This window comes from Bos grunniens, chromosome 1 (genome assembly GCF_055505025.1).
Source record: "Bos grunniens cultivar Pamir isolate PY7600 chromosome 1, Bosgru_T2T1.0, whole genome shotgun sequence".
NCBI classification, from domain to species: domain Eukaryota; kingdom Metazoa; phylum Chordata; class Mammalia; order Artiodactyla; family Bovidae; genus Bos; species Bos grunniens.
The window spans coordinates 85,581,274-85,594,321 of NC_141165.1; the positions used below are offsets into that span (position 1 = coordinate 85,581,274).

The 13,048-nt window shown below is 36.2% G+C and overlaps 1 protein-coding gene and 1 non-coding gene across 29 annotated transcripts in view; one reads left to right on the forward strand and one right to left on the reverse strand.

Moving 5' to 3' along the window:
- DLG1 (discs large MAGUK scaffold protein 1) overlaps positions 1–13,048 on the forward strand; it is a 274,757-nt gene that overhangs the window by 31,694 nt on the left and 230,015 nt on the right. The window lies entirely within an intron of this gene.
- On the reverse strand, positions 8,581–8,687 carry LOC147379808 (U6 spliceosomal RNA). Its single transcript, XR_015135464.1, has one exon. It is a non-coding gene; the product is annotated as a U6 spliceosomal RNA (small nuclear RNA).

A 13,048-nucleotide genomic window follows, 5' to 3' on the forward strand; every position in this document is an offset into this window, starting at 1 on the left:
CTCTGGGGTTGCACAGAGTCGGACGTGACTGAAGCAACTTAGCAGCTTGATGAATTACTGCATTGTGAATATATCAGGTCAGGGGGAAAAATGGAATGACTGCTAATGGGTTCTGGAATTAGACAGTGATAATGGTTGCAAAACTCCGTGAATATACTAAAAACCACTGAATTGTGCACTTTAGAATTTGGTGAATTTTATAGTATGTCCTTTATATTTCAATTTTAAAAAAGAAATATACCAGTACCCCCAAATCTCCCTCTTCCCTTTTGTGTTCACCACCTACTCCCCTTTCCTCAAAGGGCTATCTTAATTTCCAACACCAAAGATCAGTTTTGCCTCTCTTAAAAGTATATATTAAGTCATATAGTATGTACTCTAACTTCTTGTATCTAGCTTTTTTTCAGGTGTGAATTTCATTCATAATTTGAAGTTTTTTGTTTATTTCTGCTGTTTAATATTCCATTTTATGATATAACCACACTGTATTTATCCATTCTGTTGATGATGAATATTCCACTTGTTTCTAGTTTTGGGTTAGTGCTGCTTTGAATATTCTTTTATGGTTATATCTGCCATAGCACAGTGTTTAACTTCTTAAAAATCACCATACTTTGCAAAGGTGTTCAATAAAAATCACAGGGCTTATATATTTAGAAAATGGAGGACTCAAAACTTAAAACTTGTAGGTGCCACATATACCAAAGCTAAGGACCTAATGAAAATGGCAGCACGGTTCGCAAATGTTAAATGATTAAGAAATGCATAAATTACAATATATATGACATTTTACCATGAAAAAAAATCTTGCTTGATATGGGAGTGTGTGTCCTGGTTGAGGCTTGTGAGTTATTGTGAAGTGCTGGTGAGGAGATTGATCTGAAAGTAGAGGAGAAGTTACACCACCAGTGTGACTCATAACATTCTAACTAAAGCCTGAAATATGAACATTTTATGTATTCCTATGTGTCTTTTTCCATCTGGGTTCAATTTTCTGTCCTTACCTAGTGTTTCTCATAGATTGGATTGTGCATAAGCAAATGTGAAATTTGTGCTTTGATCATATTGTTCCCTAATACATCAGTTGCATTGGAACAAATTTATATTTTTAGAATAACACAGCAGAACTGTGTATATTTTTTGGGCACCTGTGTATGCGTTTCTGTTGCTTATATACCCAATTGTGAAAATGATATGTTTAGGTTTAGTACATAATGGAAACACTTTTGCAAAATGATTATACCTGTTTTTATTAATATAGTTGCCACTAGTATGTGTAAGTTTCATTTTTCATGTAATGGTCAACACTTGTTATTAGTCTTTTTATTAATTTCATCCATTCTGGTAGGTGTGTACTGGTACTTCATAGTTGTATTTGCACTTCTTCATTAACAAGATTAACAAACACCTTTTCATATGTTTACTGTTCATTTTGCTATCTTTTTTGAAGTGTTCAAGTTTTTAACACTTTTTCCTGAGTTATGTTTTCTATCTTACTGATTTGTAGGAGGTCTCTATCTGGAATGATTCCTTTGTCAGGTATATGTATAATATGTATTTTTTTTCCCCTCTCTGAAGCATTCTTTTTAATCTTTTAATTATCAAGTACAATCTTTTAATAATCAATATTTCTTTTATATAGTTCAATTTATGCTTAATGCTTTTTGTGCCCTTTGAAGTGTTTTCCAACTCTTAGGTCATAAAGATATTCTACTGTATTATTTGTTAGAGGCTTTTATTTTGGCTTTCACATTTACATCTAATTTGTGCTGCAGTTTGCAAAGTTTCACATGAATCAGCATTCCAGTATGTCTCATTCTTGCCACTCTAGTCTAAACCATCCTCATTTTTTTGCCTAGATTCTTGGCCTGTCTGTGTTCACACTTTCCCATTTTGAATTTATGACCAGTTATTTACAGGATTATCTTTATAAAATGCAAATTATGTCATTACCTTTGATTAGATTTCCATTCCTTTCAGAATGAAGTAGAAAATCCCTCATGAGACTCAAATCCCAAATTGTTTGGCCACTGCCTGTTTCTCCACTCATCCTTTAGAATTCTTTTCTTCTTTGGTCACTGGTCATTTTATTTTGAATGTCAGTTCATTTAGTCAACAGATACTGAGTACCTATTGTATATCATGCATTTATCTAGTAGGTTAGAAGGTGATAAGTGATAAGAAGAAAGAAAGAGTAGGGGATTAAGAGGAACAGGGATGCCAGATTGTGTGTGGGGGAGATGCTTTGCAATTTTCAATAGGGTATTTATGGTAGGCCTGATTGAGGTGATACTTGTGTAAAGAATTGGAAGTTAATCCAACTGTTGGAGGGATAACCAGTATAAAGACCAAGGCAAGAAGAAGGCTGGAATATATGAGAAATAGCAGTATGGCCAGTGGGGCTAGAGCAGAGTGAGTAAGGAGCAGTGGGAGATTAGGTCAGAGTGTAAGACAGGGGCAGATCATGTGAAGCATTTGCAAAGTTTTGGAGCAGAGGAGTGGCATCATTTAACCTAACCTTTAAAAGGATCATCCAGGATGTTTTGTTGAAAATTCACTGTAGTAAGGGTAGAGCAGGAGGCCTGTTAGGAATCTGTTTCAGTAATACAGTTAAGGATGGATATATGTGATAATGGAGTTGCCAAGTGACTGAATTATGAGATATTTTGTAAAATGAAAAGAACAGACCAACAAACATTCATGTAGAGTCAACATTTACTAATATTTTATAACATTTGCCTTTTCTCTGTATGTGTATTTGGGGAATCTATTTGAAAATCAGGCATAGACATCATGCACTTAACTTGTAAAAACTTCATATGTCTCCCAAAGTCAAACATTCTCCTGTGTAACCTTACACTATTATCACACCTAAGAAAGTTAATAAATATTATTAAATTATCTCTCCAATCCACAATTGATTCTGATCTATCTTTTAGGACTTTTAAAAAGCCAGTTAAGATTCATGTACTGAATTTAATCATTAAGTCAATTTTTATCTGAATTTCCTTGATAACAGAACTTGAGGCAGAGAGCTAATGCTTTATTAGGTACTTTATTTAGAGAGTTCATTCACTCCTAGGGAGCACAAGTAAGGGAAAAGGTGAATAATCTGGAAATAAGGAAAAACTAATACAAGGATGCTTCCTGCCGCTAAGTGTGACTGATTGCTGAATCTTGGGTATAGCATCTCTGAGAAGCCATAGAGAATTTCTTCTGGCTTCTGGTGACCATCAGTTCCCCTGTACTTCAGGGTTGTGGATTTGTGGGTGCGGGGGATATGGTATTTGGTTTTACAGGAAAGCTGCAAGTAAGAAGGTGAGAGGGTGAACTGTGGACGACAGGCCAGAGGCACGAGGTGTTGCCAGGGCGGCTCAGGATGAAAAGCAGATGTGAAGGTCTGGGGGCAGGCAATGCAGTGAGTCAGGAGGGCACATACCAAACCTGGTACATTGTCTTTACTCACTTAAAATCTAGGGGAATGGCCTCCCCATCTTTTTTTACCCCTTTAAATGGCTTTTTGAAGAGACCATGCCAGTTGTCTTACAGTATAATACATAGTGTGTATTTGTTCAGCAATCTGTTTTTTCATGTTAAGTCATTTCAGTAAGTCTTACATTTCTGATAACAGAAGTTAGATGTCAAGGTTGATTAGACTCATTTTTGGTAAGCAGACTTCATAATGATATATAGTACTTTAGATTGCATCACAGCAGGAAGCATATGATATCAGGTTGTTGCACTTGTGATGATTAAGTATGATTACTTAGAGATGGTGACCTCCAGATCCTCCTTGTACAGTTATGATTTTCTTTTTGTAGTTATTAAGTATCTTTGGGGGTAGCAATTTAGCACCTTGTATTGAGTAAATATTTACCTGATTCGCCCATTAATGATCTTTGCCTACATCACTTAATTCCATTAGAAGTTTCAAAATGTGTTGATTATCCTTTCTAATTTTATCATTCCATTTGTATTTATTAGTTGGTGTTCTTCTGTAAAAAGTACTTATCCCAATCAGTTAGGGTTGAAACTTTCTCCTAAAAAGATAGGGTAAAGCTTATATTTTCTTTTAATGACCAGTTTTTAGAGTAGTTTATGTGATGGTCCCCTGCAGAGGTGACTAAATAGCCCTACACCCACACTTTATTCTTGCTGTTCTGAATAAAATTATCACTATAAAAAGAAAACACAACAACTATCACTATGGCATGAAGGATGTTACTTACTTAGTGTTTACAGTCTATCTCAGTTATTTGGTTCAGTCAGTTCAGTTCAGTCGCTCAGTCATGTCTGACTCTTTGCCACCCCATGGACTGCAGCATGCCAGGCCTCCCTGTCCATCACCAACTCCTGGAGTTCACTCAAACTCATGTCCATTGCGTTGGTGATGCCATCCAGCCATCTCATCCTCTGTCGTCCTCTTCTCCTCCCTCCTTCAATCCCTCCCAGCATCAGAGTCTTTCCAGTGAGTCATTGCATCAACTGGCCAAAGTACTGGAGTTTCAGCTTCAGCATCAGTCCTTCCAATGAATATTCAGGACTGATTTCCTTTAGGATGGACTGGTTGGATCTCCTTGCAGTCCAAGGGACTCTCAAGAGTCTTCTTCAACACCACAGTTCAAAAGCATCAATTCTTCGGCACTCAGCTTTCTTTATAGTCCAACTCTCACATTCATACATGACCACTGGAAAAACCATAGCTTTGACTAGATGGACCTTTGTTGGTAAAGCAATGTTTTTGCTTTTTAATATGATGTCTAGGTTGGTCTTAGCTTTTCTTCCAAGGAGCAAGCCTCTTTTAATTTCATGGCTGCAGTCACTATCTGCAGTGATTTTGGAGCCCCCTAAAATAAAGTCTCTCACTGTTTCCATTGTTTCCCTATCTATTTCCATGAAGTGATGGAACTGGATGCCATGATCTTAGTTTTCTGAATGTTGAGCTTTAAGCCAACTTTTTCACTCTTCTCTTTCACTTTCATCAAGAGGCTCTTGAGCTCTTCACTTTCTGCAATAAGGGTGGTGTCATCTGCATATCTGAGTTTATTGATATTTCTCCTGGCAATCTTGATTCCAGCTTGTGCTTCCTCCAGCCCAGCGTTCTCATGATGTACTCTGCATATAAGTTAAATAAGCAGAGTGACAGTATACAGCCTTGATGTATTCCTTTCCAGATTCGGAACCAGTCTGTTGTTCCATGTCCAGTTCTTGACCTGCATACAGATTTCAGCTATTGCTCTTTGGATACTCAGATTACTCCAAATGTGGAGGATCTCTTGAAGGCATCCCTCCATGTCCTTTTGACATGCATACATTTGTCTTTGAGTATGTTCTTGCATGCTGGCACAGTTCTCTCAAGTTCATTTTGAATTTTCACTGCCCCAGAACTAGAATCAGTTGGAATAGTGACTTCTGTTTCTCTCTTCCTTCTGAATGCCTTTTCTTTGCAATATTATCTTTGGTATGTAAGAGTAAAGAGGCAGGTGACAGAGCCTTATCTTTAGTCTTTTGCATCAGAATTCGTAATATAAAATTTGAGAAACATTACTGGTCTAAACATATTATAGTATTAATTTTTAAGCTGGTACATTGTGTTCTTTCTTCCTTTTTTAAAAAAAAATGTTCACATGTTCCATAGGAAAGCATTATAAAAATCTTACTTTCAACTTGTGTAGTTTTAAAGGGCCCCTTCACATACATTATTATATTTTGAGATGTTACAGGATTATGGATTCTTGCCTATTAGTAATCTCCTAATATATATGAGTTAAGTCAGATTTTGGTCTTTAGTACTTAGAGCTGATACTCGCTTTAAAATTCAGTGAACTGTAATTCAGGGATGTTGTGACTGCCTAAACTTACAATATTATCATTTGGAAAAACTGAGATTAGAACTTAAAATTTCAGACTTTAAGGCAGATATTTTTCTCTGACTTAATTTAATAAACTTGCTTAGTAATTGGATTTGTTACCTAGACAATGAAAATACCACACTATAATTAATAAAATAAGAGAAAAATTAGTAATTTGAATTTACAAGCTGGGTTTAGAAAAGGCAGAAGAACGAAATTGCCATCATCCATTGGATCATAGAAAAAGCAAGAGAATTACAGAAAAACATTTACTTCTGTTTCATTGACTACGTTAAAGCCTTTGACTGTGTGGATCACAACAAACTATGGAAAATTCTTAGAGATGGGAATACCAGACCACCTTCCCTGCCTCCTGCAAAACCTGTATGCAGGTCAAGAAGCTCCAGTTAGAACTGGACATGGAACAACAGACTGATTCAAAATTGGGAAAGTAGTATGTCAAAGCTGTATATTGTCACCCTGCTTGTTTAACTTCTATGCATGCAAAATGTTGGGCTGGATGAAGCACAAGCTGAAATCAAGATTGCCAGGAGAAATACCAATAATGATACCACCCTTATGGTCGAAAGTGAAGAGGAACTAAAGAGCCTCTTGATGAAAATGAAAGAGGAGAGTGAAAAGGCTGGCTTAAAACTCAAACATTCAAAAAATGAAGATCATGGCATACAGTCTCATAACTTCATAGCAAATAGAAGGGGAAACAGTGGAAACAATGACAGACCTTATTTTCTTGGGCTCCAAAATCACTGCAGTTGGTGACTGCAGCCGTGAAATTAAAAGACACTTGCTCCTTGGAAAAAAAGCTATGACAAATCTAGACAGTGTTTTTAAAAGCACAGACATTACTTTGCTAGCAGAGGTTTGTCTATTCAAATTCAGTACTTTGGTACCATCTATCCCGTAACTCTATATCCCTAATGCACACCTCCATTTCAGTTCTTCCTATGTGCTTTGGAAGACAGCTGACCAAATTTTATAGCACAACTTCATAATTTTTTCACATATTTGAATTCCTGCCTTCAGAGTAGTTGATAATCATATGTATTGGTGCTCAGCTTGTTTTCCTCTGTCCTTCATCAGTGTCCTCAAGGTTTTTATCCTTGTTAACTAATATTCTGTTTTTCTAGCAGAATGTCTCTCTCTCTCATTACATCCTGGAGACACTAGTTTGAACTCCCTCTCTCTGCCACCAGATTTACAGTGCTGTCTCATTTAATTCCAGTTTTTAAGTGGTGTGAGTGTGTAAAACTTGAAATAATGCATAACCCTTGCTGCTGCTGCTGCTGCTGCTAAGTCGCTTCAGTCGTGTCCGACTCTGTGCGACCCATAGATGGCAGCCCACCAGATTCACCCGTCCCTGGGATTCTCCGGGCAAAGAACACTGGAGTGGGTTGCCATTTCCTTCTCCAATGCATGAAAGTGAAAAGTGAAAGGGAAGTCGCTCAGTCGTGTCCGACTCTTAGCGACCCCATGGACTGCAGCCTACCAGGCTCCTCTGTCCATGGAATTTTCCAGGCAAGAGTACTGGAGTGGGGTGCCATTGCCTTCTCCGGCACAACCCTTAGAGACCCTGTAATTGAAAAGTTTCATCAAGACCAAAGCTGACAGGTGTGTGTACTAAGTGACGTGTGTATTATATGTTTCCGCAGGTGATTTTGATGACCTCTATGCTGTTATTTTATATTCACTGTTATGTAATTTTTATGTTCTTATGTTTATATCTATGACAGTCTTATTTCAGTGTGTAAATGGTAGATGCCAGTTCTAGAACCAAAGGAAATACCACTAAAATAATAACTTTTAAATGGAAGTGAAATATAATGAAATGCTATGAGAGAAGTGGAACAACTGCCATATTATGCCAAGCTGTTAATCTAGGAGAAAACTTGGCAAAATATTATAGTTACTAAGAAAATAAAAATCTGTTAAAGCTTAAGTGTACCACAATAGTTACAGATTCATGCTGTGCAAGAAGGCATCCCCAGTTTTAAATTATGAGTTTTGATTATAAGACATTTTCAGTAACTCATTTAAATAATTTTATTTGTTATCCATATCTGCATCTGTTACCATCTTCAGTATTAGAGCATTACTATCACCTCATATGCTCTTAAACAAGTTCCCCCTTGTGTTTCTCCAAATGTGAAAAATGTGGGGATTTTGAGTTGGAATAAAATGCATATATACATTTTCCCCAGTAAAGTGTATGGATATTTAAAATAACCCTCCCCATTTGTTGGGATTACCAAAGTAATACATGCTCACCACAGAAATTTCCAGCTTTATAGAAATACATTTTCAGTTATGTGAAAGTCACTGTCTCAGATAAATATTGAAAACTTCTATTGCACTGTTGATCTTTTTATCTTTTGAAATCTCATTCTCTCCACTCCTCATGTAATCTCTATAACCTTATCCTCTCTTGGACCTTTGTTTCCTTTTTCCGTTTACCCTATAAATACATTCAAAGATTCCATTAAAAGAAAACAGACAAATAGGAAAAGTTCTCAGTAGGACCCTGTAGTATTCCTTCTCTTCCTAGTTAAGTTTCTTGAAAAAAGTAGTTTATATTTTTCCATTCTGTCCTTCTCATTCCCAATATTCTGTAATTGGCTTCTTAAAAAAAATTATTTTTAATTGAAGGATAATTGCTTTACAATATTGTGTTGATTTCTGCCATACATCAACATGAATCAGCCATAGGTATAAAAATATGGATGGCTTCATGAATTTGCATGTCATACTTGTGCGGGGGCCATGATAATCTTCTCTGTATGGTTCCAGTTTTAGTATATGTGCTGCTGAAGCCAGCACTGTAACCTGGCTTCTGATGCTTCTTTTCCACAGGAATTGCTATCTTTTTCAGTTATTTACTTAAAAAAAAAATCTGATTACAAAGATAATTCAGGCATATCTTAAAACATATATGTACAGAGAGGTGTACATTGTTGAACGTCAGTCCTTTTTAAAATATTCTTTCATTGAGACAACCACTTTCAACCATTTGATATATATTTATTCAACAAATTCTGTATGTTAATAAGTATATAGTATATTATTTAGCTCTTATATATTTAAAATGAGAACTGTGTATCGTTCCGTAAGAATTTTCTTATATGTCTGTGTTTAGATCTGTTGCATTACATTATAAATATAGGGCAGATTGCCTAACTGCTTTTAGTTTCTTCATCTATAAAGTGAAGGTGAAAACAGAACTCCCTTCCTTTGGTGCTTTTATGTATGAGATGGGATGGTGGTGGTGTGAGCATGCTCAGTCATGTCTGACTCTTTGCGACCCTGTGTACTATAGCCCGCCAGGCTCCTCTGCCCATGGACTTTTCCAGGCAAGAACACTGGAGTGGGTTGCCATTTCCTACTACAAGGGATCTTCCCGACCCAGGGATCTAACCCGCCGCTCTGGCATTTCCTGCATTGGAAGGTGGATTCTTTACCACTACCACCATCTGTAAGAGAGTGTATGAGGGGAATAATTTATGTAAAACTTAAATCAGAGTCTGATATAAAGTGAAGTTCTCAGTAAATGGTAGATTTATAAAATAATCTTACTGTTTTTATTAAAATGTTGCATACTCAGTAATTTATCAGTATAGCAAAGGATAAAGAACATAAAATCCCTCTTCAGTGTCGCTAGCCCTTTGCCCTTGCTCAGTCACTGAGTTGTGTCTAACTCTCTGTGATCCCATGGACTGTAACCTGCCAGGCTCCTCTGTCTATGAGATTTTCCCAGCAAGAATTGGAGTGGTGCCATTTCCTTCTGCAGGGGATCTTCCTGATCCTGGAATCGAAACCACGTCTCCCGCATTGGCAGGTGGATTTTTTACCTTCCCTGATTTCTTTTGGTGGTGTTTGCTACAATCTGTTTTTGAAAATTTTTTGTCTTCTTGGCAACTGTCTTGTTGATTATCTTCTTTTTGTGTGTTACTAGAAAAAAAAGATTATAGTTACACAGAAATCTGAAGAGACTATTTTGAATCTGCCTGCAGTGCAGGAGACACAGGAGACACAGGTTCAATCCTTAGTTTGGAAAGATCGCCTGGAGGAGGAAAATGGCAACCCACTCCAGTATTCTTGCCTGAAAATTCCATGGACAGAGGAGCCTGGCAGGCTACAGTCAGTGGGGTCCCAAAGAGTAGGACACAACTGGGCAACTGACGAATGCATGCATGTACCTGTTACCTAGCTTAAGAAAAGGAAATGTTATATAGTTGACGATCTTTTATTTTCCATCCTGATTACCTTCTCTGCTTCATCCCCCAGAATGAATCAGTGTCCTGAGTTTGATGCTTGCCATTTCTTTACACTTTCCACTGTACAATTTTCTTCATGTCTTTGGGATTTGTGGAGTTTCTTGGATCTGTGTTTATAGTTTTTGCCAAATAATGGAAAGTTTTTATCCATTATTTCAATAATATTGTTTTCTGTTACCCTCTCTCTCTCTTTTTTTTTTTTTTTTTTTAGGGACTGTATAAACAGGCGTTTATCGGGTTGATTGAATTTGTCCCATAGCTCATTGATGTGATTCATGTTTTTTTAGTCTTTTTTCCTCTATGTGTTGTATTTTGGACAGTTTCTGTTATGTTTTCACTTCATGAATTTTCTGAAGTGTTAATCTCATTTAATCAGTTTTTTTTAAGGTATTTGAATTTTTATCTCTAGAAGTTTAATTTGATTCCTTTTTTATTTTCCATGTCTCATTAAGATGTTCATGCATGTGCTCGCTTCAGCAGCACATATACTAAGATGTTCATGCTTTCCTCTGTATTCATGAACATATGGGATAGGTTTATAATAATTTTAAAATATCTTTGAGTGCTAATTCTGTCATCTGTCGTTTGGATTTTTATTTGTTTGTTTCTATTGAAGTTGATTTATGATATTGTGTTTCAGGTGTGCAGCATAGTGATTCTTTTTTCTTTTTGCAGATTATACTTTATTATAGGTTATTATAAGATATTGGGTATGCTTTCCTGTGCTATACAGGTAAATCCTTGTTACTTACCTGTTTTATGTTTAGTACTAGTTTGTTAATCCCATATCCCTAATTTGTTTGTCCCTCTCCCCCTCTTCACTCCCTTTTGGAAACCATAAATTTGTCTTCGGTGTCTGTTAGTCTTGTTTCTGCAGGTCTGGGTTCTTTTTGTTGATTGCCTTTTCTCCTCTCCAGGTTATATTTACCTCTTCTTTGTATACCTGATAATTTTTTAAATTAGATTTGGCAGATGTTATAAATTTTACCTTTTCAGGTCCTCAGCATTTTTGTGTTCTCTTAAATATTCTTGAGATTTGGTTTGAGATACAGTTAAATTACTTGGAAAGAGCTTGCTCCTTTTGAAACTTGCATTCAGTCTTTTTTTAGTGGGACCAAGCACCCTTCAGTATAGGGTTAATTTTGTCCCAGTACTCTTCTGAGTACTCCACCCAGAGCCTGTATATTAGGAGTTTTTCCATTCTTCTTAGCCCTTTATGAGTTTTGGGATTGTTCCACCTAGGGTTCTTTCCTCAGCCTCAAGTTTCCTTATATATATGACTAATGGGTATAATAAAGACTCAAGAAGAACTCTGCAGATCTGTGGATCTCATGCTATGCACCTCTTCTTTCTGGTACTCTTATCTGTGAATTTTAGACACCTTGACCTTCCTGAATTCTAAACTCTGGCTCCTTATCTTAGATTGCTGGACTTTGTTTAGTTTCCCCATCCTTCTGCTGCAGTGTGGAAACTTTTTCCAGGCAGTTTCTGGGCATTTATGGGATTTTGTTCAGTATCTGAAAATCATTATTCCTTATTTGTCCTATTTTTTAGTTGTTTTAAGGTAGGAGAGTTAAACTGTTCCCTATTACTCTATTATGGTTGGAAACAATTGCCTATATAGACAGCTATTGATTTTCTAAAATACTGTTAAATATCTTTTGTGCCTGAATATTAGGTGAGGTGTTGACATCCCAAAGGCTTGTATTTGAAACCTCTAAGGTTGCTCATATTATAATTATCAATATTATCAATATTATAATATTTATAATTATCAATACTATAAATTTTTAAAGTTAGAAGTTTATAATTTATAGTTATAAGTTATCAATAGTTTGCACAGCAAATGACTATTTAAGAAGAAGATATTGACTTGAAATGTCCTTAATCACTGTCAGTTTGGATGTTTGTAAAAGATGCAGTGAGTGTAGAAGTTAACACAGATTAAATAATTATTCCTGAGTATGACCTTAAAAACTGCAGGCATTGGATAGTATGTGTAAGCTTTTTTTGAAAATTAAAAAGTATACTAAAGAATAATATAGTAAGTGGTTATATTATAGAGGTTATAATATATACTGAGAAAACAAATAGGGAAAATCAATTAGTATCTGTGAATAGGTACTAACAGTGATTTGAGATATGTAAGGTGATATATTAATACATGGATTAAAAGTGCTGTATCTAAACAACTTAGATGGAAGTGAAATTGAGCAAAATGAAGAATTAATTTAAAAAGTGGTTGTAGTTATAATCATGACCCTAACATTTAAGGTGAATGTGAAGTTTGACCAAAATTGTTTTCTGAATGTGAGTAGAATAAAACAGTATTTTAGATATATTTTTAATAATATGTTGTTAAATATTTATATGTTAATTGAGTCAGTTTGAAGTTTCATCTGAATTTGCCTAAGAATGCAAATCACTCCAGTACTCTTGCCTGGAAAGTCCCGTGGATGGAGGAGCCTGGTAGGCTGCAGTCCATGGGGTCGCTAAGAGTCGGACATGACTGAGTGACTTCACTTTGACTTTTCACTTTCATGCATTGGAGAAGGAAATGGCAACCCACTCCAGTGTTCTTGCCTGGAGAATCCTGGGGACGGGAGAGCCTGGTTGGCTGCCGTCTATGGGGTCACACAGAGTCAGACACGACTGAAGTGACTTAGCAATAGCAATAGCAATGACTACTTAAAGTTACACAGTTTCAGTTCTGTTAATGGGCTGAAGCACTGTTTCTGACTCTTGATACAGTGATTTTCAATCTCCACTGTCATGAGGTCTGCCAAACTTAGGAATGCCTTCTCTCTATAGGGTATACTAATAGATAATAAAAATTACACAGAACCCTAAGGGAGAAACTAGCTAAAGCGTTTCACAAAGCCCTTTATTTTCCCTCACAGAAAGAAA